The sequence below is a fragment of the Sminthopsis crassicaudata genome, chromosome 6 (genome assembly GCF_048593235.1).
Source record: "Sminthopsis crassicaudata isolate SCR6 chromosome 6, ASM4859323v1, whole genome shotgun sequence".
Lineage (NCBI taxonomy): Eukaryota > Metazoa > Chordata > Mammalia > Dasyuromorphia > Dasyuridae > Sminthopsis > Sminthopsis crassicaudata.
The window spans coordinates 71,898,257-71,920,087 of record NC_133622.1 but is presented as its reverse complement, the minus strand read 5'-3'; the positions used below and the strand labels follow the sequence as shown (position 1 = coordinate 71,920,087).

The 21,831-nt window shown below is 35.4% G+C and overlaps 1 protein-coding gene across 6 annotated transcripts in view; it reads left to right on the top strand.

Annotated features, from left to right (window-relative positions):
- Positions 1-21,831, top strand: part of LOC141545631 (uncharacterized) — a 46,210-nt gene that overhangs the window by 14,377 nt on the left and 10,002 nt on the right. The window lies entirely within an intron of this gene.

The window sequence follows — 21,831 nt, the reverse complement described above, 5'->3', positions numbered from 1 at the left end:
AGAGAGGTAATGGAGCAATTAATCTAGAGCCCTCCCTTTAAAAGTTTGTCTAGGAAAAGAAAGGAGAACTTAGGCGCATAATCTTTTCTCCACCTGTTTCTGGCTTCCAAACTGGTTCTTCATGCTCACATATTTCATCCTCTCTGTCCTTCATTTCTCTACCAGGTTATTATGTCTTCACTGAGAACCTCAATCCCTTAGTGAACCAATTTAATTAATGCTATGATGCCCTCTAATCCCCAGCCCTTTTGTCTTGCAACTCACCACATTTTACCAATTATTCACACCATCTTCCTCACATATTATTGAATGGATCTGGAGATAATAATGAAACTATGCTGACAGGTCAACTAAATTTATGTTATCTAATCTCAGTTGAGACTTCACTATAGCAAGGTAAACATTATATTCCTCCCAAATCAATTTGCTATGCTAATATCTAAAGTGAGAGAATATCCAAATATTTTCATTGATCCTTGAACCTCCCACATGAGGATGGTACCTACAACACCTGCAGCATCCCCATGATCTCTAACTTCACTTCAGTCTTACATGAAGAAATGTTTTTTTTTCCTTCTTGACAAGAATAACCCTGCTACAAGCATTCTTGGTTCTATCCCTTTCATTTTCCAGCAAATTGTTCCTTTCATCATCCCAACTTTATTTTTTTTTACATCTCTGACTATATATTGAGTCCTTCCCTACTGTCTATAAACATGTCTCTTCCGTTCTTACAAAATCTGCACTTACTCTTAGCTTCCCTGGTCCTACATCTGCAATCCCCTTCTATTCTCAGTGTCTCCACTTCTCTTTTCATTTTTTCAATTGTCTGCAATCTGCCTTCCAATCCAACTTCATCATGCTATTGACACTTTTCAAAGTTAATAAATGATCTCTTAGTTGACAAATCTAATAGCTTTTTCTCACACTACAATCTATTTGATTTCTCTGTGGACAATCAGCCTCTCCTTCCTTTACTTTCCTCTTTAGGTTTTTGTGATACTGCTTTCCCATTGTTCCCTTCCTTTCTGTCTAATTGCTGCTTTTTATTCTCCATTGCTGTTTTTTTTCATACATTTCACACACAGAAACCATCCCTGAGCATTCTATCTTAATTCCTCTACTCTTGTTCCTCCACTTGGAAATCTCAATGCCTTCCCACGGATTCAATTATCATTGCCATGAAGATGATTCTAACCCTATTCCCTCTTCTAATTTAGTCATGTACTACCACTTGTTCCTTGAACATCTCAAATTGAATGTCTTATAGACTCAACATGATACATTATCTTTACCTCTGGATCTTCCTATCTTCCAATTTTTCCCATTCCTATTGAGAGTTCTTAGGTGTTATTCTCAACTCTTCACGGAATTCGCCTTGCATTTAACAGTCTTGTTATCAAATTTATCAACTTTTACAACATCTCTAATAGATGACTTGTTCAGGGTCACTCAGCCTCTAAATGTGTCTGGGCCATATTTGAATTCAAATCTTCTTGATTCCCAGTCTAGGAAATTACCCCTATCCACCAAGTTGCCCCTGCAAGTACTAATTAAAGAATGTTCATCTACTGTAAGAACAAGATTTAAAAATTATAAAACAATTGTCCTTTAAGCATCATTATAATGCATACTTATTACTTAAGCTTCCTGAAATTTGGACTAAGGGAGGAAAGAACAGCTATTTTCTCTTAAATGATACCAGAATAGAGACAAAGTGTTTTTTTACTATCTTTCTTCATATTCAGAGTAAGCTTAGTTATTTCTGTCTCTGAAACCTGGGAATTTCTTTGGACTTATCTTGAAATTATGAGCTGAGCAGGAAATGAATATACTGAAGCCTTGACCTTGACTATAAGAAAAAATCATGGGAGATATGGAGACATTAGTTTTTTGATCAATCTTTTCACTCCCATACTCAGATTCCCATGAACTCTTCCTGGACCTAATTAGGAAGCATGTTCTAATATTTTCTCACTTTCTCTTTTTTTTTAAATTTTCCACATAGGAAACAGAGAAGGTTATATATACCTTTCCTTGTATGTACCAGAGTTTCTTAATTTTTTTCCACTCTAATTTCTTTTTGCTTAAGAAAATTTTACACAACCCTGGGTATATGGGTACATAAAATAAGTATACAAATGAAACATTTACTAAAAATAAATCATAATTTTGTGACCCTTACATTCAATTACATGACCTCAAATGGGATCACAACTCACAGTTTGAGAAGCTCTTATATATACCACATACACAAAGTCACCAAATCTTCAAATAATTTGCCAAATTTTAAAAAGTCTTCAACTGTAGTGTTTCTGGAAACCTAATGAGACAAGAGAAAGTCTGACCTCTGCTATGTTGCTTTTATTCCTGAACCTAAAGCAAAATAGAATTGCAGTAGTTCTCAATCCACTTATTCAAACCTGCCTTCCGAGTAGAATTTAACCTCTGTCAAGGGAAAGAGTTAGGTTACCGGTCAAATACACCCAGTATAGTTCAAAGACCATCATACTAGGAGTGAGGGTATCTGGGTTTTCGTTCTAACTCTATTCTTAACAATCTATGTGATTTAGGATAATTCAATTATCTTCTCTGGCATTCACATTTTCTAAACTATAAAAGAAAGGATTCAATTACATGGAGTCTGAAAACCTGGGATTTAAAGTCTGAAGGATCTCAGAGAACATCTAATCCAATTTCTCATTTAAAAAATGAGCAAAGTAGAGTTCTGAGAAACCCAGGTATTAAGAGTCAGAACAGGGATTCAATCCTATATCTGTTACACTACATCCAGTGACTTCCTACTATATCTTAAAAGAGGGTGTACAATGGTTCCTGACAAATTCACATTGTATTTCTCATAGGAAAAGTCTCTGACTTTCTGGAGAATCTGAACTCCTTTTCATCTTAAAATATGTTAAATGATGGCTTGTATTGACTTATTTTTATAATAAGTTCATTAATAAAAATAATTACTAAATAACCATTTCAAATTTCTTTAAGTTTTAATTTCTAATATGAAATATTTAATTTCTAAATATCAGATGACCCACATAAACAAAAATCCTTTGGAGTCCTCAATAATATTTGAGCATAAAAGGGTCCTGAGAGTCCAAAATTTGTGATCCCCTTTCTTAAAGGAAGAGATGACCTTCTGTTTTGAGGCAGAAGTAAGGAAAGATTCCTTTTCTCTGCATTTCAGATAAGTAGAATAGTCAGTACAAAGGTACAGAGATGTAATATGGAGTATCATGTGTCAGGAATAATTAATAAGACAGTTTAGTTAAAAAAAAATCACAGTGTGGATAAGAAAGAGTAATTTCCAATAACTCTAGAAGGACACATTGGCGCCAGGTTTTATAGGACAAAAGCTAAAGAGAGACATTTATATTTTAGCCTAAAGGCAATGGGGAGTGAGAATACTGGATAAGGGAGTCAAATTGTCAGATCTTCACTTAAAGAGAGTGACTTTGAGAACAGTATATACAATGAATCTTAGTGGGGATAAATTTGAAGTAGGGAAACCAAATAGGATAATGTTACATTAATCTAGGCAAATAATGATTGAAAATCTGAATTAAGATAATAGCTTTGTGAATGGAAGAGATGGGCTTGGATGAAAGAGATTTTTAATGCTTATTTTATTATTATTAAAGCTTTTTATTTTCAAAACACATACATAGATAATTTCCAACATTCACTCTTGCAAAACATTGTGTTCCAAAAATTTTCCCTCACTTCCCTCTACCCCCTCCCCTAGACAGCAAGTAATCCAATATATGTTAAACATGTGCAATTCTTCTATACATATTTCCATAATCATCATGCTACACAAGAAAAATCAGATTAAAAAGGAAAAAAAATGAGAAAGAAAACGAAATATAAGCAAATAACAATAAAAAGAGTGAAAATACTATATTGTAATCCACACTCAGTTCCCACAGTCCTCTGTCTAGATGTAGATGGCTCTCTCCATCACAAGATCATTGGAACTGGCCTGAATCATCTCATTGTTGAAAAGAATAGTATCCATCCCAGTTGATCATTATATAATCTTGTTGCCATGTACAATGATCTCCTGGTCCTGCTCATTTCACTCAGCATCAGTTCATATAAGTCTCTCCAGACTCTTTGAAATTATCCTATTCATCATTTCTTATAGAATAATAATATACATTCATATACCATAACTCATTCAACCATTCCACTCAGTTTCCAGTTTCTATCCACTATAAAAGGGCTGCTGCATATGGGTCCCTTTCCCTCCTTTAAGATCTCTTTGGGATATAATTCCAATAGAGACACTGCTGGGCCAAAGGGTATGGCACAGTTTGATAACCTTTTGAGCATAGTTCCAAATTGCTCTCCAGAATGGTTGGATCATTTCACAACTCCACGAACAATGTATCAGTGTCCCAGTTTTCCCACATCCCCTCCAACATTCATCATTATCTTTTCCTATCATCTTAGCTAATCTGAGAGGTGTGTAGTGGTACCTCAGAGTTATTTTAATTTGTATTTCTTTGATCAATAGTAATTTAGAGCATGTTTTCATATGATTAGAAATTAATTTCTTCATTTAAAAATTGTCTGTTCATATCCTTTGACCATTTATCAATTGGAGAATGGCTTGAATTATATAATAAATTATATATTTTAGAAATGAGGCCTTTATCAAAACCCTTGAATGTAAATTTTTACCTTATTATTGCTGAAAGAGCCTCTTTAGCAAGATTAAACCTATCTTTTAGGAAATCTAAGGTGTCTTCTCTCTAGAAGGTTGTGTATGAAGCATAAATCTCCCCTTTGAGGAACCTTTGTTCTACCAGTTTATGGTAATTATGATTTATGACTGACCAAAGAGTGAGTTCTGTTTTGGAGTGGTAAGAGATAAGAGCTCCTGTGATGGCCCATTGGATCAGCATGAGGTTCCTAGGAGGCTGATGATGATACATATGGGAAATAGAAACTCCCCTTGAAGCAGAGATGTGAAGATTTGTAACTCTAGAAGACTCCATGGGACATAAACTAATTCTCTTTGGATCTACCCTAAAATATAAAATGTTCCCTATGAACATGAAGGATATGGGGAGAATAATGAGAAAACTTCAGGAAAACATTGTTTGATACCAAAAAGTAAAGAGTAAAGAAGGAGTGCTCAAGAAGAAAAGAGTTTGGGAGCAACTGGGGGAGTCTGAAGAAAGTAAAGTCAGAAAAGAGAGGGACAAATTTAAGAGATTAGACAGTCCATCACCCTAGATAATCTGATTAAGCAGATGGAAAAATAGACATGGAAAAAAGAAAAATAGCCATCTGCCAAGGGCTTACAGAGAAAATCTGGGTCAGAGTCAGCAGTCCTGGATTTAGAGTGAAAGCATCTGAGTTGTATGACTAAATTCAGGCTCTTCAATTAACTTAGATAAATTTGGATGTCACCTCAGCTCTCTAGGCCTCAGTTTCCCTATTGACAAATACAAATTATTTGAATTAGATGACATTTTAGGTACCTTCCTTCCCTAAATACTGTGACCCTATTCATAAGGAAAAGAATATTCCTCCAGGGGGACAAAAAATGATTTTGCCCGAGCCAAAAAGAATACTCTCAAAATGTTGGTTTGGAACATTGAGGAAGACCCAAAGCCAGGCAGGATAGACTCTTCTTCACTCTCAATGTTCTTTATTCCTAGCCCATAATAGCCTTCTAAAAGTACTGTTCTGCCAGCCAAGGGAAGGGTGACGGTTGAGCCATCTGCTGGCTGGCACCTGCCCCACCCATGCTGTTCCTTGATATGAGTGAGAACAGAATCCTGGGCTCTGGCTTCCTCTACCCATCTGTGCATTTGATGATAAGTCACAAGATTAGTGAATGTTTAACCTGGGACTCGGGACCACTCTTCAATCCTGGTCTGAATTCTATAGACAGTTTTTACACAACTGTAGGGTCTTCTACTGGAAAAATGGCCCAGAACCACAACTCTTGGTTTATAAAACCTAGATGATCATCTCAAGCGATTTTTCTTGGCCATATGTCCAAGCAAGAATTTAGCCTCTAATCGGAGGCTGTCTCCTTTAGGGCTTCACGTTCCTTCTTTGAGGCATTCAAAAGAGAGCAGAATTATCAGAAAGGATTAATATCCTTGGCTCTTTGGCAATCAGTGTATTGGTGACAGCTCTTTGCTTTACCCTTCATCCCCTTCCTGTTCTCACAGTGAGTCATTCCCTGTATGCATTATGTATATATGTAGGAATGAATGAAATAACATTTATTAAATTTTTATTATGTATAAAGCATCTCTTAGTATGGTTCCATTTCTACTAATGAGAACCATATGCCTTCTGAAGTATAGGAGCAATCAATGTACCCTTACCAAATGATCACCAGCCTGGAAGCCCTTTCATATTTCATGTGACTCTCTTTCTCTTTCCAAGGGGCTTTTCATGCAAATTTTTGCATTTTTCTTCCAATTTTGGAAGAAAAATTGGAAGCCTTAGGTGAATCCTCTTAGACTCTACCTTCAGTTAAATAATATTTAATCCCTGAAAATTATATCAGTTGTATGCATAGTCAGCAAATCATGCTGTATGCCATGCTGTGTACAATTTGATGAATATTATCTTATGCATATTAAATGATTACCACCAATAATTACATAGAAATTACATCAAATGTGCAAGTCATTTTGAGATAAAGATTGCATAATGCTACATAGTAGAGTTGCTTATATTAGATATTGAAAACACCTCATTATCTATGTATTATTTTTTCTAATATGAAAGGACATGTCCCCTATCACTACCACAATGTTTATGTCAGTTGGATTATGAGTTCAAAAATCCCAATACTTCTCCAGTGACCCTCAGCCACTTCTGAACATTCAGCATCTTATTCTCAATAAGGAAGTAAGTGTCCTCAGTGTCACTGAACTTTTTTCCCTATTCTGAATCAGTGGGGAAGTTTAGGTGCTGTCTTCAGATTTCCTTAGATGTCCAAAGCCTGAATGTTGGAAAGGAGCAGGATGGCTTTTAGATTTAGCCCCTTCTCCTTATGCAGTAGAGCACTCTCTTAGTCAGATTGAGAAAATCTTGGAGTCCTTCCTTATATCTCAAGGAGTACCACAATTTAGCTTCCTCTTCAGCCAAATTTTGACTGAGTCTTCTCTATGTGAGTCATCAATTTGGTGCCATTTTCATTTGCTTCTGGGCACTAGATTTTATATATATATATATATATATATATATACATATATATATATATGTATATATATATGTATGTATATATGTATGTATATGTATATATATGTATATATGTATGTATATGTATATATATATAAACATATATATATTGCTATATTCTCGTTTTCTAAAGGAATCTGATTTACTCTTCTATAGGAAACAGATGATTGAAATTCACTATCTTTGCATACTGTTCCCTGGAGATATTTTGTAGAGGGGCAGATTACCTAGTCTTTCCACCTTTGTTATGGGGTTCCTCACTTTTAAAGTCTAAATTCATCATGAAGAAGAGAAAAGCTCTTTATTTCTCCAAAAGAAGCAACAAAGGAACTATTTCTTTATACATCATCAGATGGCAATTTTATTTCCACAATTCAATTAAGAAAAGTAAAATCCCTCAATATGTACTTGCGCAGTTCATATAATGGCAGATATAACTTAATCTTTGTTGTTTTTGTTGTTTTTCAATTGTATCTGATTCCCCATAACCCCATTTGGGATTTTCTTGGCAAAAAGATATTGAAGTGGTCTATCATTTCCTTTTCTAGTTCATTTTACAGAGGAGGAAGCTGAGACAAATGGGGTTAGATGACCTACCCAAGATCACATAGTTAGTAAGTGCTAAGGCTAAATTTCAACTTGGAAAGATGAATATTCCTGATTTTGGGCTCATTACTTTATCAACTGCACCACCTGGAAATAAACTACTGTTATGTGAATGACTCAGTCATTCATCCTCACCTGCTCTTACTCAGTCATGAGGTATCAATGTAGGTGAAGACATTATCTGGGGTACAGTTAGGTGGCGCAGTGGGTAGAGCACCAGCCCTGGAGTCAGGAGGACCCAAGTTCAAATCTGGCCTCAGACACTTAAGACTTCCTGACTGTGTGACCCTGGGCAAGTCACTTAGCCCCAATTGCCTCAGCAAAAAAAGCAAAGAAAATATTATCTGAGTTCCAACTATAATGCCCATGGGAATATTTAAACATTTTAGTGTGGTTATCCTCAAATCACAATGAAGAATTCATCTTTTGCATTTGTTAAATTAATTAAATTTAATCAGACTTTTAGAATTCCAGTGTTGGAAAGCATCTTGGTATAGTGCAAATAGCAGCACCTCTGGAGTTAGAGAACAGAGGTCCCAGTTTTGCCCCTGATGTTTACTACCCCCATGGCCTTGGAAAAGACTGCTAATCTCCCTCATCTATACAATGAGGAAGGAAAGTCAGATTATAGTTAACTCTGAGGTCTAATCCTGTTGTAGATTTTTGATCTCAGATTGTACCTATTTGTAATTTGTAATTGTAATTGAACCTATACTTGAACAAGAATTCCTTTCAGATTATGCTTAATAATAATATGGTTCTCATTAAAAGAGAACCTCTGTAAGGCAGCCACTTCTGCTTTTGAACAGAGGTGTGTGTGTGTGTGTGTGTGTGTGTGTGTGTGTGTGTGTGTGTGTTTGTGTTCATTCCCAACATAATCAGGTCACAACTGCAGCTCTTAGCATCTCCCAATTAGTTTCTGCATCTTAAAATAAGCTTCTATTTATATTCAACAAATCCTAAAATAAATATATACATATAATTTTAAACAATGTTAAAATTGCCCATTCAAAAATTCTCCTCAATTATTCTTCTTTTTATTTATTATTATAATTACTGAGGCAATTGGGCCTAAGTGACTTGCCCAGGGTCACACAGCCAGAAGTAGTAAGTGTCTGAGACCAGATTTGAGCTCAGGTCCTCCTGACTTCAGGGCTGATGCTCTATCTACTGCCCCACTTAGCTGCCCCTCCTGCATTATTCTTGTGTCCTTCACAATTTAGATGAAGTTCCAACTTGTGGTCACTCAGAAACATTTCTCAACTTTACAGGATAGAATATTCTTGCCAGAGCTTATTAACTGATTAGAGTCTCTCCTAAGGCTAAGCTACACCAATAGAAGTGCCAGCTGTTGCTGGGAATTGGCAGAGCCAGACATTCTTGGGAGTTGTCTCAATTACACATTGAGATATTTTCCTTTACTTCTACTGAACTGTTGAAATAAATATGCCACCTGAAAATGTATAAAGAAATTTTATTTTGGACATTTTTCAGGTAAGCAAAAAGTTTTTTCAACCTCATGCTCTGATGGATAGGATGTTCTGTGAAAATGGTGAAGTTACTTTAAACCTTTAAATTGTATTGTTTAAAGAATTAAATAGCAGTTGACCGAAAAAAACAGGTTTGCATTCATTGGCATATTATTTTATCTAGGTACAATGAAATAAATATCGTAAATATTTGTGAATGGGGTATGTGAATAAAAGCATTAAAAATTCCTACCATCAAAACCTTTTGGTCAGGAGGACCTGAGTTCATATATGGCCTCAAACATTAACACTTCCTAGCTGTGTGACCCTGGGGGAAGTCACTTAACCCAATAAGAAAGAAAGAAAGAAAGAAAAGAAAGAAAGAAGAAAGAAAGAAAGAAAGAAAGAAAAAGAAAGAAAGAAAGAAAGAAAGAAAGAAAGAAAGAAGAAAAGAAAGAAAGAAAGAAAGAAAGAAAGAATGAAAGAAAGAAAGAAAGAAAGAGAGAGAGAGAGAGAGAGAGGAGAGAAGAAGAAGAAAGATAAAGAATGAAAGAAAGAAAGAAAGAAAGAAAGAAGAAAAGAGAAAGAAAGAAGAGAGAGAAAGAGAGAGAGAGAGAAAGAAGAGAGAGAGAAAGAGAGAGAGAGAAGAGAGAGAGAGAAGAGAGAGAGAAGAGAGAAGAGGAAAGAAAGAGAGAGAGAAGAAAGAGAAGAAGAGAAAGAAAGAAAGAAAGAAAGAAAGAAGAAGAAAGAAAGAAAAGAAGAAAGAAAGAAAGAAAGAAAGAAAGAAAGAAGAGAAAGAAAGAAAGAAAGAAAGAAAGAGAGAAAGAAAGAAAGAAAGAAGAAAGGAAGAAAGGAAGAAGAAGGAAGAAAGGAAGGAAGGGAAGGAAGGAAGAGAAGGAAGGAAGGAAGGAAGGAAGGAAGGAAGGAAGGAAGGAAGAAGGAAGAAAGAAAGAAGGAGAGAGAGGGAGGGAGAAAAAAAGAACATTTGAAACTCTTGCACTGGTTATTGTGCAAGGTATGTGAATAAACAAATAAATAGAAAAGAAATCATTTTACACTCAAACCAGACACATTTGAGGACACAAGAATCCAATTTCCACCTCACAAATATCATTCTCAGGTTGTTTGTTGTTTTTTTGTTTTTGTCGAGCTCATTATTGCAGATTGGTTCTCCTATTTCCTGAAATAGTGTTGTCCACAGGTTTTGGGTATTACCTTCAGTGTTACAGACTGAAGTTCTGTTCCCACTGTTCTAAGTTTTACTTACAAAGAGAGAGGAGCAGGTCTTGGGGGCAACCTCTGCTTATGGATTTGGAAAGAGAGCACTTTGGTATCTTCCTAGCAGAGTTCTATTTCAAGAAGAGTTTGGGAATGAACAATTTTGGTTCTAATCCCCAACTTGTGGTGCTACTTTCCAGAAGTCATGTGGTCCCTTTGATTTGTCGCTCTCACCTCCCCCTTGTTGGAAGGCATGTTCCATTCTGGGAATACTCTTTCCTGGAAAATTAGGAGTAGCAGATGTGAAAGACGGAAAATTACATTAAGCAGGAAGCCGTGAAGCTGCCAGAACTTGAGAGGGAGACAGTTTTAAAAAGAAGAGGGGTAGGAGCGCTTGTAATTAGGGTCTCACAAATCCTGACAGTTGCATTGCCAAGCTTGCCTGGCTGCCTTGTGGTCCTAACTGGTAATTATAAAGCACAAAAAGCACAAAACTCAATTACAAAATTAAGAGGACTTGGAGGAAGAAGAAAGTTGAGAACTTCTAATGCATAAACTTCTTTATACTGGAGTTGATGATCCTCAAGTGGGATCACATAACTCAATGTGGGGTTCACAAAATTATGATTAATTATCAGTAAATGTCTTGATTTTAATACCTATTTTATATACCTATATACTTGGGGGTCACACAAAAATTTCTCAAGCAAAAGGGGTCACAAGTGGAAAAAGAAACCCTGTAGAACTTCCATTCCAGAACATAGGCAATCACTGATTCCATTCTCTTTTCCCCCACTACAATTCATAAATTTAGACAATTCCTCTTCCATCAGTCATGAGAAACTTCAGGTTCTGTATAGTAGATGATTAATAATGTTTGATGGATTCAATAAAGAGGAAAATATATGGTTGCATTAGGATGACCTATATGAAGCGATGCTAGCTCTTCCTAATGCCTGCTTCCTTTTCACTAACTGTCCCATTAGTTGCACATTTTAAAATTTTGCAAGGAAAAAAAATTCAAGCTCACTGGTTCTACACTTTGCATTTGTTCCCTCTTCAAATTTCCCCACAATGCCTTCTCCTATCAACACCAAAGAGCTGAAGGACTTACTTTATACTTTACCAAAAAGGACATTTTACTGAATGTTCCCCATTCTCCCACGTACACTTCTCATATTCTTCAGATAATTCCTCCACTGTCTTCTCTTAACTCCTGTTTCATATGAAAAGGTGACCCTACTTAACAAATTTCTCTCTACAGCAATTTCTTGATCTTACCATTATCCTTTGCATCTTCTCCATCCTATTGACTATTATTTTACTCATTCTCTAATCCTAAACCTCTCCCTCTCTGTTGGCTCTGATATCCCTGGTGTCTAAAAACAAAACCATGTTTCTCCAAAGGAAAGAAGGAGGAAAGGAAAGAAGGAAGAAGGGAGGAGAATGAAAGAAGAGAAAGAGGGAAAGAAGGGAGGAAGGAAGAAGGAAGGAAGGAAGGAAGGAAGGAAGGAAGGAAGGAAGGAAGGAAGGAAGGAAGGAAGGAAGGAAGAAGGAAAAAAGGGAGGGAGGGAGGGAGAGAAAGAGGGAATAAGGAAGGATGTCTTAGAGATCTATATCCTTTTCCATAAAATGAAGTTAGTAATACCAGAATTTCTATAGTATAAAACATATATATATATGTATGTATATATATATGTTATAATATATATTTATACAAATTGAATTAATATTCCTATTACTGTATACAAAGTTCTCTTTGCTCTATTCATATTGCTTTTCATTATTTTGCAAATCTATTTTTTTTCTAAAATCATTTTGTTCATTTCTACAATGTAGTAATATTCCATCTAATTATATATATTAGTCATTTCACAATTAACAGACATCCCCACAATTTCTAATTCTTTGCTGCCACAAGGAGAGCTGCTATAAATATTTTGAGAAATGTGCTTTTCTTTGAAATATTGTGACCACTGTGGTGGGAGAGATGGAGAATGGAATGGCACTGGAGAAAGAAAAAAAAATCACTTAGACGAAGAGAAGAGAAAAAACTTGTGGCTCTTTTTCTGAGAATCCCAGGAAATTACTAGAGTTTTTCATTGCTTGTGTGGATGGTTTTTCCTCCAAGTTCAGGAGGACGGTTCTGTCTCTGGTTTATTATTCATATTTGTCATGAAAATGGATGTTTATCAAAATATGCTATCATACCTTGTAGTTTCTTGACAAAATAGAATCCTCTAGGAAGGAGAAGAACTTGAGGGAAAGCAAGAAGAGGGACCTCAGAATGGACCCTCTTCTTCAAAGCATTCTGAAATCGAAATGAATGGATTTGCCAAAGTTCTGTTCTTGGTTTTCCCTTCTTGTATTGTACAGCGTATATTTCTATACAAGACCCTTTTACAATTAATCCTGGTTCAGTTCTACTTACTTCACTAGAAACAAAGGACCCTATCCCTTTGCCTAGAAAAAGGGAAGAGTTTGTTACTGAAGACATTTCTCCTTTGGTACCAAGAAGAGGTTTACTTTATCTTCACATTATATTACTTTATCCATTGATGACATGCATACACAGTATTAAGTAGCTATCTGTCCATTGCAAAGGGTTAGTTTTTTGGAGTGGTTGAACAATTTTGTGGGAGGAATGCAGAATGGGAGAATAAAGGAACAGGAAAACAAAATACCACTTAAAAGGGCATTCTTGGTAGAGCTTCCCAAATAGGTATATGCATGTGTATCCTTCATAATTAGATGATTAGTCATGTCCAACTCTTCATGACCCAATTTCAGGCTTTCTTGGCGAAATACTGGAATAATTTGCCATTTTCTTCTTCAGTTCATTTTACAAATGAGGAAACTGAAACAAACAGGATTAAGTGTCTTGCTAATTCACACTGATAATAAATAAATGAAACAAGAGTTGAACTTGGGAAGATGAGTGTTCCTAACTCCAGCCCCAAGACTCTATCCATCCTGCCACTTAGCATAGTAGGTGCTTGAAAAATGCTGACTGAATTTGAACTCAATTTCTCTGAATAATCCATGTGGGGGGTTTTTTGGGTTTTTTGTTCTCAAATCTTGAATTCATTCAGGTTTGTTTCAAAGTTAACTTTTAAATTTAAAAAAAAAAGCCTAACTCTTTATTCAATAAAATTTCACTCTATAGGAAGGGAAGGAGAAAAATGGAAAAGGAAGCCCACGATTTCTGGATTGACTCATTCTTTTCCAAAACATTGAAAAATTAGGTCAACATTTTCTTTTTGAAAACTCGTTTTATTTCTATCTTTGTTGTTTGTTGTTAAACTATTTTTCAGTCATGTCTGACTCTTTGTGATTGTACTGGGTGTTTTCTTGACAGATACTGGAATTTGCCACTTCCTTCTCTAATTGATTTTACAGATGAGAAAACTAAGACAGATTTAAATGACTTGTTCAGGATCACAAAGCCAGTAATTGTCTGAGGTCAGATTTGAATTTAGAAAGATGAGTCTTCCTGACTAAAGGACCAATACTCTATCCATTGTGACACTCTATCTTTAACATTTTATTAAATGTTTTTTATGGTCTTTATTTTCCTGATTTCCATTTTTGTTAAGCTGTGGAGAGTAAAGAAGAAAAACTGCCCATGGGAATCTTCCAAGCCAACAAGTGAAATATGTATTATGTAAAAAAAGAAAAATTATAGAACTACCTGAACAAAAGGGAGAGTAGATGGATTGGAATATACACTTACCACAGTAGGGATGGGGGAATTTCAGCTACCTGTACTTCTGCTTAATCTTTCTTTTCCAGGTACAAAACAGCTAAGGTATTCTTGAAATTTCAATCATAATTTCATTCCTTAAAATATTGAAAAATAATAAAAGAAATTAATTAAGAATCAGCATAATAAAAACAAGTCATTGTGGATCTGATCCTCATTTTAATAAAGCATTATCAGATAAAGTAGAAATGATGGGGGAAGAGAGGTACTGTCCAAGTACAGAGTGTGATGGAAAAGGAGAGAAATGCTGACCAGACATGCTGGTATTGGGCAAAGTGAATTTCTAAGAGTTAAAAAAAGAAACATTCAGTGAACTAAAATGCTATAGGTCAAGTTATCCTAGATGGGAAACAGAAGAATGAAATACTAAGAGACAAAGAGAAGTGATTCAGATGGGAAAATACTCCTCTTGGGTGTTTCATAAGAGTTGTTAAAACTCCAAACTGCCTAGAATGATGGCATAAGCCTGTAATTCTTTCTACTGGATAGGTTGAAGCTGATGGATTATTTGTGCTTGGAAGTTTTGAGCTATAGTAGGGTTAAATCCAATTGGATGGTTGCATGGACTCCATACAATATATACCAATATGCCAAGGGAATTGATCCTAAGTCTAAAAAAAGACAATGTTACCTAGATCAAAAATGGAACAGATCAAAACTTCTGTGCTTATTAGTTAGTGGTGGAGTCAGGCCAGTGGATGGCCTCTGTTCTTCCAGCCTGAGTGAAATAGGAAATCCAAGCTTCAAAAAAAACAGGAAAACTTTTAAATTGCCATTTTCATCTGTTCATGATACAAATATACTAGAGGCCACTCTAAAACCCTGGAGAAAATGTATTCTATAGGTTGATGGTTTTAGACCCATTTCATTCAGTTCATTTCAGAGTAAATATAGGGACCTACTTGATACAGAAATCACATTTTTTACTCAAATTCAGTTTAGCTATACCTTAAGAGATTGATAAAAAGCTTATTGATTGCTTCTATGTATCACATAAACATGCATCTATAATAGAATATAGACAATTCCTCTTCCATTAATTATGAGAAATTTTAACTCTGGCATCATAGGTGATTAATAAATGTTTAAAGATTCAATAAATGGGAAAAGGAAATGGAGTTGCATTGGTGTGACCACATGAAGCCATAGTGGCTTTTTGTAATACCTGCTTCCTTCTCTAGGTACTCATTAACCATCCCTTTAGTAGTACATTTGAATATTTTTCCAGGAGCCAAATTCAAGGTCACTAAGAAATAAACTGAGGCAGACAGGGTCACATAGTCAGTATTGAACTCAGAAAGATGAGTCTTCCTGACTCCAGGCCCAGTGCTCTATCTCCTGTACCAGAATTATCTATATTCTGTTGCATTTTTATTTATTTTGTTAAATATTTCCCAATTACATTTTATTCAGTTCCTCAGCACTCCCATGTTGGACAGTTCTGTTCTAGTCTGTTCTTTCCCCTCCTGTTATACAAATTATAAACAGAGTCAGAGAGATAGATCCCCTTGGTTAAGATTATACAGCTAGGTAATGAGAGAGTCAGGACTAGAATCTGGGTCTCTTGGCTGGTTTCTCCCTTAACTCAGTGTTTGGTGGGAATAGTAGTGATGATCAAAGCTGGGCAAAGAGAGCTTTCTCGTTATTCTCTGAGGAATGATTAGTGGAAGAACTTTCTTCCTAGGCCATAGCCCTACTTCAAGGGAGATAAGTATTCTGTCAAGAAAAGGGTAAGATTTGGGACATCTGCTCATAGGCAATAGTCCTGACCTCAGTCATGCTGCTTTTTGATGTCAGTGAGAGAGAAGGCAAGGCTCCCATGGATGCAGGAGCATCTGATCAGGTCCTCAGCTGCAGGCCTGAGTCATGTGAAGTCCCATCTTAAGTGCTGGGCCTGAGTCCTAGGCCTAGATCAGAGAGCTAAATCAAAAAGGGATCTTAGAGATCATCCACTCCAATCCCATCACTTTTGAGACGAGAAAACTGACCTAGAAAAATGAAGCAATTTGTCCAAAATCAAATAAGAAATAAAAGGCAAAACTATGGTTTGAATTCAGTCTGTTATTCCATGTTCAATACTCCAAGTTCAAGGGATTCAAGGCAATTATATGTCCTGGGAATACAAAGGCAAAATTTTCTCACTGATGGATGTATGTGTATATGTATATATGAATGTAGATATAGATATACACACATAATATAATATATAATATACATTCAAAATATATGTATTATACATGGAATATATGTAATAGCCATATACCAGTAACATCTGATTAGAATTTGAAGAGATGGCAAGATATTTCCTACAGACCTTTTTCTTTTATATCTATTTTGCTTATTATTCTGAATTTGACAAATGCCAACAATTATGAGGATTTCCATATGCAAAAATTTATATATTGGATTGTACTTCAATGACTCTATGAGTCTTCATAAGTTACAAAGGAAAGTATCTCACTTACCTATCTTTTCCTCTGAATGAGGATCTTTTCCTAAAACATTTTCACCAATACCAGACTCTTACATACTTTCCAAAAATGCAGGTTCTAGGAAACTAGATTGTGAAGTTTCTGTGAGAGGTTGAGAACCTGAAGTCTTTCCTGCCAACTTAAAAAAAGTACTTCCCCTAATAAATGGTTATTTCAGGATTTTCTGAAACAAACTATTTGAAGAAATGTTTAAATGAAGCTAGTTTTCCTTAAAAACAATGCCCAAACAAGTAATTTCTACACCCTAGATTTGAAAACTTCAAGGCTTCTTCCCCCTACATACATGTTCTGCTCTCTGGATTTCAATTTCTTCACCTATAAAAGGATGGGGTTGAACTGGACTTCTTGAAAGGGCCTTCTGTTACTATCGAATGGAGGCCTTGAGACCGTTGGAAGCTACACATGCTACTTGACTTACCACAAAATAAATCTTCATATACTACAGAAAGGCAAAGGGCTTAGGAAATGCTTATTGGCTTATATTTCAATAAAAACAAGTCCACTTATTAAAAAAGAAAGTTTTTAAAAACCATGTCTCATAATCCTTCTTAACCTTCTCCTTCCCCTCCCCCATTCCTTCAAACAGTCCTAGCTGTGGGCCAAGGTGATAACTCATTTCTTGGAAGGTCTGTAAAAACCTGATAGAGTCGAATGTGGTCTAAGTGTGGTCTAAGGAGGGATGATTTTTAAATATTTTTATAAGTTTTTAAATTTAAATTTAATTTTTTTTTATTTTTCAAGTTTTCCTACAGTCTTAAGATTCTTTGAATAGCAATTTATCAACAACCACCACCTACAAAAACTCTATTACTCCTATGGAATTCTTATAGCTAGACTGGAGACATGATTCACAGAACTGGACTTATTCTAAAACAATTGATCTTGGCTAACATTTGGACACCATCAATGCCAGAGAAGGAGGCCAAGTAATACAGGAAGGCAGCCTCGGAATCAGAACCATTCAGACAAAAATTGCACAGACTGCTGTGAAAAATCCAGATGTTAAGATACCTGGTAGCTTCAAGCAAAGTGGTTTCCTCTTTTTTTTTTTTTTCCTTTTAAAAGATGTGCACCTGACTTTCGCTTTAGGCTTCTAGAAAGACAAAAAACAAGAAAAACCTAAGTTATGTTTTCATTCCATTATCGCAGGAAGGGTAAGATTAGGAAGGACAAGTATGCCAGATTAAGAATTACCAGGTCTAAGAGCACATAGGTGGTACAGTGGATAGCTCAGCAATCAAGAGGATCTGAGTTCAAATCCAGCCTCAGACACTAGCAGTATGATCCTGGGCAAGTCATTTAACTCCAATTTCCTTGGAAAAAAAAAAAAAAGAACAATAATAGTTATTTTCCACTAATTAGCAATTTATTTTTTCTTCTTTGGTTCCCAGTTTTCTCATCTGCAAAATGAAGTGACTGGATAAAGAAAATTGTTTTTTCTAATTATTAGATATGATTAGAAGAAAACAGACTAATTTATTTTATAGAGAGAGGAGAGTAAATAGAAAGAACACTGGCTCTGGGATCAGAAGAGCTACATTCAAATCCCACACTATCCTTTAAAGTGGAATCTTGAGCAAGTCATTGAATACCTAGCTTCTATTTCCTCATCTGTAAAATGGGGGAGCATGTAAAATCCCTTCCAGTTCTCAGTCTATGAGCCTGTCCTGGGGGTGTTTCCTAGTTCTTTCTGAAGAGAAATTAATGGTCTTGAGTTGAAATCATGAAATCACTTTTAGGAAAAATATCAATAGGCTGAATATCCGGGAGATCATTCGGACAATAAGAAGACTGAAAACCAGAGGGTTGGGGCAGAGACATAAAGTTCACATCATCATTCGATTCCCTGGGGGAGTTTATACAGATACCGTTGAATGTTCAGGGCCAACCCACATGGGGAACACATCCTTTCTCGGTTCACTGACCAAGTGCCACTTGTCATTGGTGAAATTGAAATTCAAAACTTGGGCAGTCAACAGGGTTTCTCCGCCTTTTATGATGGGCCATGTTCATAGCTGATTAGAACCTCTGAAGTCTGGGCTGGACAGATACAAGAGGAGTCGGTTCCCGGTGACTGACACCAGCAGTCATTGTGAGTGAGTTTCGAACACACTTTGTGGGCTTTGGGATTTCTTACATTGGATTTTGAAGACTAAACTCACCAGATGAAGATGTACAAAGAGATAGTACTTTTGTTACTGTTTTTAGGTAAGTGAAGTTTTAGAATATTTTTTCCAACTTGATCTGAGCATTTGATGTGATGTTATTGCTAGGATATTAAACTTTGCCCTATAGTTTTATTGAAGGCCAATTACTATTTTAATGGAATGAGATGATATTAAAAAGTAAATTTATGTTAATTGAACTGTCTTCTTTCCCTAAATCTTCTTCTTTAAGACTTTTATAATCCAAAGATAGTCCATATTGAATCAATTAGATTTAAATAGGGGTAAGTTATTTATGAATATCCATCACAGCTGAATGGTGGATACGGTTAAATGGACTTCCATTTAAAAATAAAACAAGTTAATCATTTCTATCACAATATAAGATCTGTGTCAACAAAGATGGAAATGTAATATAATAGTGCCTTAACTATGGAATCAGAATATTTGGTATTTAATCTTACCTTTTCTACTTATTACCAATATGACCTCAGGAAAGTCAATATTTCTCTCTAAATCTCAGTGACTCCATCTATAAAATGAAGGGGTAAGACTAGTAACTTCTAAACTAAAGTCCATCCAGCCTCAGGTGCTATGAAGAAAAAACTTTCATGGTATAAAAAAGGTAGAGAGGAGAAAATTTGTCAGTATATGGCTTCTTTAAATTTCCCCTCAAACTCAAGGATTTTGGAAAGATGTTTAAAAATGTTCATGGACAATGACATTTAGAAACATCTATCAAAATGGTGGATTTAGGTGGCAATGGAATAAAAAAAAAAATTGACTAATTCCCCTTCCATGGTATATAGTTCAGTGCCACTTCCCAAGCCCAATCATCCACATAAAATCATTCATTTTGGTAGCCTTATTCTCAAGTGGAAGCTGAGGTTGAAATATATCATAAAACTGCAAGATCTCTGAGGTTTCTTTCACCTCAAAATTTTTGATCCTATGATCACATGAAAATCGGCAAATTGATTGTCTTTCTGGCCTCTTACTAGTCAAGCCTCTGCCTGATTTATAAGATGAGGAATTCTCACTGATGTGCCCCTCTTTTTTAAAAATATTTTATTTTTCCAAATATAAACAAAGATAGTTTTCAACATTTGGTGCACCTTATATTAAATATAACTTACCTTGGAAACAAGATTTTTCAAAAAAAAATTAATTTGTCATTATTGTTGTTGTTATTGAGTTATTATTATTTACACTTGCTAGTTTTAAGACCCTGGGTAGTCACTTAATTTCTCTGTGCCTCGGGTAATTCTGTTAGACCTGTTTATTAATTAACATGTGTCTTTTGAGCTAAATGGTAAAGGGAATTCTCATGTCAATGAAATCACAAATCTTTGTTATGGCTAATAATAATCATATAGTATGTTATCACATATATGCACTAATGCTTTAATACTTCAAGCTTCAGGATGACAAACCCTTCATGCTTTAGGAATCAAACAGAAACTTTAGCTAAAAGAACAACTTTATCACCAGACATGCAGGCCTGTGGGAATAAGACTCTCTCTTCAGACTTCTTATTGATGTTGTTGACATTGCAGTCATGGCCTACTCCTTATGAACCCATTTGGGGTTTTCTTGCCAAAGATACCATGATGGTTTGCCATTTCCTTGTCAAGCTTGAAAGCTTCTGAGGACAAATTTGAACTCATGAAAATGAGATTTCTTGGTTCCAAACCCAGTACTCAATCCCCTGCACTGCTAAGCTGCCCCTCTCTCCAGAGAGGCTGATCCTCAGATGACCAGGCTTAAAGTGTTTTCAATTTAGTAAGAACTATTTGGCTTCTTGCAGACACAAACTTCACCAAACTTTGTATCACCTACAAGCCATAATGAGATTTTTTTGAGTAGAATATCAATGAGGAAAAATAATAATCCAGATTTATGTAGTGCTCGGAACTTTACAAAATATTTTCTTCACTGTAACCCCAAAATTTAGAATACAAGCAATATCTCCATTTGACAGATGAGGAAATTGAGTCAGGGAACTAAAGTGGTTTGTACATGGCCACAACTTGTAAATATCAAAACTGGGAGTTTACTGTGGAAAAGTGATAGATTGGGCTATTTCCAGAATACAGAAATATTTTATAAATGAAGAAACAGAGGCCCATAAAAGTAATTTCCTTAGATAAGATATAGAATCAGATCCAGAACCTGGGGACTAGAAGACTTTTTTAAGTCCTTCCTGACCTCCAATTCTACAAATTTATGAGTCTGAGTCTTTCACTAAGTCACGATATTCTTATTTAGGTTAATTGAAATTAGAGTTTTTTGAATAAAACATAGAGAAGACATGGAATGAACACTGTTTCTAGGGTAAAATCCTGTCTGACTAGCAATGTAAGTCAACTTAGGCAAGTCAATGAACATCTCTGGGACTTAATTTCCTCATCTGTAAAAAGGAAGTAGTTGGACTAATAAGTCTGTAAGGTCCTTTGAAGCTCTTGATCGAGGAGAACATATACCAAAAAGACCACTTTGTGGAAGAGTAGAAAGATAAGACAGACAAATTTTAAAAGGGCATCTGAAAAGAAAAGAAAGATCACTTTAAGTAAGGTGCCCATCAGTAAAGAAATGGCTTAAAAAAATATTGGAATCTAAAGAGACATTATTGACTAAATAAAAATTTATCAAAGAAGAATTCAAAAAAACTTCAGAAGACTTACATGAACTGATTCAGAGTGAAATAAGTAGATCTAAAGAAGCAATGTTTAAATGAATATAAAAAAATAAATAATAGATCATAATAAAAGAATCTAAGGAAGAGAAGGGGAAAATTATTTCCAGATATTTTTGTAATATAAAACCAAAGCAAAATATATCAAGTAAACATTTTTTAATCAATTAAGAGCTACCTACCTTTAGGT